Source organism: Rhipicephalus sanguineus, chromosome 5 (genome assembly GCF_013339695.2).
Source record: "Rhipicephalus sanguineus isolate Rsan-2018 chromosome 5, BIME_Rsan_1.4, whole genome shotgun sequence".
Taxonomy (NCBI): Eukaryota; Metazoa; Arthropoda; class Arachnida; order Ixodida; family Ixodidae; genus Rhipicephalus; species Rhipicephalus sanguineus.
The window spans coordinates 138,463,713-138,467,991 of NC_051180.1; the positions used below are offsets into that span (position 1 = coordinate 138,463,713).

Here is a 4,279-nt window from a genome sequence, read left to right on the forward strand (position 1 = left end):
GAATTTCTTGGCGCAAATAGTAATCGGACTGCTCAGTATGCAGCGAAGAGGAATGCTAAAGAAACAGAGATATAAGGTGAGTGCTTACAGGTTCAAGAAGCACAGTTCTAAGAAAATAAGTTTTGGGCACGCATTGTACATCTCTGTTGGTGCTCGCACAGAACACTAAACAAATGCTCAGCCATAAGCACAATCTCTGTATCACATAGACATGTCGATAGAACTTGAGCACTCTGTTGCAAGCAAACACTCACGAAATCAACTGGTGGGGCATGATGTGCACCTGTGCCAATGCTGGATAAATAAAGGTCATATATGTGTATTGCATACTTGTTATTGTGTTATTTACGTTTTCAATATATTTGTGCTTGGAAGCTGAAGTATGTATTCTCCCTGCTCCTTCTAGAAGCTCCGGCTCGAAGTGTGTAAAATCTTGCAGTGTGGCTTGGATAAGTCAAGTTCGTGTATGTTTTAAATTACCTCTTCGATTTTCTAGTTTTTTTTCGTGATAGTAATGCACAGAATTTCACTTCATAGTGGTAGGCGCTACCTATAACTGTGACATGTTAATTTAATCAAACAGCAGAAGTAGGTGTGCTCAAACAAATTTGGGACGTTTCTCTGCTATATGAAAAAAAAAACCTCATTGTGACAAAGTGAACGTGCTTGGTGTAGCTGTGCTGCAAGAAGTGGTTGTCACATTTACAATTTGTTCATTAGCTCAATAATCTGAAGGTGCTCATTGAGCATAAATGCAAAGGCTAATGTAATTGAGCACAGCCTTGTAAAACTTTGGCATATCTTTTTGTAAACTTCTATGATCTAAACACAGTTAATTAAGGCAAAACAGTTTTGAGCATAGTTTGTAAAGTCTCACAAGGCACAACTAAATGTCGGAAAGACTTAATTCCTCTCACTGCCGTGATGTTCGTTTTGCAATGTAGTTTATAATTTAAAAAAGACTGACCCTACGTTTCGAGATCCGTTCGGTCTTTAAGTTTTTTTAATGAAAAAACAAAAGACTAAACATGGCTGGAGAGTCCTTTTATTCTGATAACCTTACCCAGCCAGACACATTTCTGTCGAATATGTTTACCTTTGAATTGATCATTTCTAATGAATCACATACAAACCATGATATGAGTCATACAGTAGTGGGCAACTTTAGATTTATTCTGACTGCCTGGGGTTAAAACAACCGCAGTTGTAGCCTTGAAGAACATGAGACTGCTTGATGAAACATTTGCTCAAGCGACACCTCATGTTCTCAAATTGTTGGTCTCTTCAAGCTTCCGTCTGTTCCTGAACTTCAGATGCAAACCTAAACACACAAGTGTCCTTGCATTTCGACCCCATTGAAATGTCACCACCGTGGCTGGGTATAAAACCTGCGTCGTTGAGCTTAGCAGTGCCACGTAATGTAACTAATGCATGGAGCTAGTGTTCAGTTTCAACGCTATTGCAGTGTATATTGCATGACACAGTAGACAGCTAACGCTTGTGGACGATCGTAAGCACCCCTCCATGAGATTCATGGTAAACCATTCACAAATGCAGCATTGCAAGCGTGAGGTTCAAGATGACCTGTTGTAGCAGGTGTTCACATGTTTCACCACACTGGCAGAGTGTACATTCGGGGGTAGTCATCCTGTCGTTGCATGGCAGTCCTGGAAAAACAAGTAATGACATCACCAGATATCAATAAGCATAATCAATGTATATGAAATATTGCAAAGGTAAACACATAAACATAGTGAACAAGTAAACAGGAGTTTGTTACACATATATGCAAACGTACCTTACAATGCGTGTTGTATCACTTGGGCTAGCTTTTTTGCAAGGCATGTCATGTAGCAGGTGCCTTGCCCATTGCACACAGCTGTTTCTTTGTCAGGCCAGGAGGTTATCGCAGAAAAAAAAAACAAGAATATTTTTCATCATAGTGACGGTTTCTTTATCACACTAAAGTGAATGTGCACTCATAATTATGTGAAGCTTTTGTTGCACTAAATGTTTAGTAAAAATAACCTAAGCTGACAACATGGAGAAAGGAGATCTCTAAAACCTTGCTTATCAAATGCGACTGCGGCAGACTATACTCGTATGTTTTTTGCACTGACATACGGGCTAGTTACGAAGATACAATGGAGGCGTTAGTTATGTAGCTGTCTTATTTTTTATTGCAGCGACCTGGTTTGTGTTATCAAACGATAAACTCAGCAACTCGCTCCTACGTGAAGCCACACCGCAAGGAACGCACGATTTCTCATCGACAGAGCATGACACGTTGAAAATTTTAATATTGCAGTGCGTCGCCTCCGTGTGACACCACCCACAAAAAGACATTGGTAAAAAAAGCTGAAGCAATGGGTTTTTATACTCACCGGTTCGTATATTCTCGGGCTTGAAACGAGTGTTCATCCTGTAAAAGCTTCAACGGTCCCTTTGTTCTTCCGAAGTCAACTGAATGCACTTCGCGAAAGCATTTTAACTCTTTCCTTACCGCGCCACTAGGCATCGTTCACCGGTGAACGATGATTTCACGCAGTGCCTCCTCTATAAAAGTTATAGAGGAGGCACTGTTTCACGCCGCTATTTTTCAACTAGAGTGACCTAGAATAGGGGGAGTGTCCAAAGCGCCGGCTCCCGCGTGGGCCTTTTGCCGTGAACTCCCGCGCCGCGCCGCTGCTGCGCCGGACCCGTGGGCTTTGCGCGCTCGGGAAGCGCGCGGAAAGCGAGGGGCGTCTGCTACGCGCTGTAGTTTTTCGCGCCGCGTTTCCACACAGGGCACTTGAAGTCTGCTTAACTTTTATAATGCGGTGCGGAATGGAGCTTACCCATCTTTAAGCGTTGTGTTAGTGCTGCGGCAACAACAGAATGCAAAAAAATCACGTGTAAAGCGGCATCAGCGTGGTCTAGTTCCGCTCACAAAGTTCGAGAACGTTGATGCGTGTGTAAAAACGCGCAAAACGGACACGCACAAGCAAAGAACGAAAAAAAAAACCTTATTCGCACGAGTAATCGGGCAATAGCATCGCGCATGCACGAATTAAGAGTAATAAAAAAATAATAAATTGCACGCGCAGTCAGCTGAAATAATTGCGCGCAGTGACCGCTTCAGACTACGAACTTTGTACTCATGGTCGCCACTGGTTTGCTAGCCATATGCACACCGCTTTATTCGACAATTGATTAGCCTCCAGCCCTCCAATAGCTCTTTATTATGGACTGAGCACACCGGGAAGACGCAAGGGAAACAAAAAGAAAAAGAAAAAAAAAAAGAGTAGAGACGGCCATACGACCGCAATGCTGTTGGCTTATTTTTGCTTCTGAGGTAGCGTACAACAAGGCTCACCGTGCGCAAACATTTGAAAGAAAAGCAATGCCAGCTAAACTAACCTTATTCCAGAAGTTCTTGCATAAAAGGCGTAATATATAAAATGCTTTACAAATATCCAGATATCATGATACAAGTTACAAATGCCCCCATTCTTGCTGTAGAAGCTGCTTGAACCGAAAATACGGTAAGACATTGACAAATAGAAGTGTAATATCTCAATCACTTCAGAAAAATTGTTCAAATGCAGATATCCCTTATGTACCTAGCCTGAAAAATGCAACGTGCGATAATATATATGCATATATATATATATATATATATATATATATATATATATATATGCATTGGATCGCTGAACGTTAGTTAGTATAGAACGTTCGCGCGAGATGCATGCATTGCTCCAAGCATTCATCATACAAAATGAAAACAGTTTCAAACAACTCATTCTCAACTTCAGATGTTTTCACGATTCTCGGAGGTTAGGGTTCGCCCGGTTCAGAGACTTTACAAAAAGATGTGGACGAGTAGTTACATAAAATACAATTGTTTCCGCGGCAGTTGAGTGCGCGCCAACAGGGCACCCGACCGCAATTTCCCGCTTTTTCCTGATGACCTCAATATAGCGTCCACGACAATTTCGTGCTGAAGCTCCGGAGTACTTAAATAGTGAGTCTGCTCATCTCTTGAATAGATATAAAGAGATGGCCAGACGGGTAAAGCCAGCCTCTTTTGTCTCGCAGACGCGTGCAATCAGCTGCTCTGAACTGAGAATCACGTTTGTTTTCGGGTAATCGCTCGTAACATGAAGTGAGGCATACACGATGTTGCACTGTTATCGTTTCATTTTCTTTGGTTTGTCTTTTTTTAAGGCCTTAGGTGCCTCATCAAACACGAAAATTTACCGTCGGTATCCCGCGTAGCCAACACGACTGATGCACA

General features: G+C 42.0%; 1 long non-coding RNA gene across 1 annotated transcript; it reads right to left on the reverse strand.

Moving 5' to 3' along the window:
* Positions 1-648: 648 nt before the first annotated feature.
* Positions 649-2,486, reverse strand: LOC119392972 (uncharacterized). The gene is made up of 3 exons (XR_005183785.2): positions 2,385-2,486; positions 1,799-1,885; positions 649-1,667 (listed from the first exon to the last, which is right to left on the reverse strand). It is a non-coding gene; the product is annotated as an uncharacterized LOC119392972 (long non-coding RNA).
* Between the last annotated feature and the right edge of the window lie 1,793 nt (positions 2,487-4,279).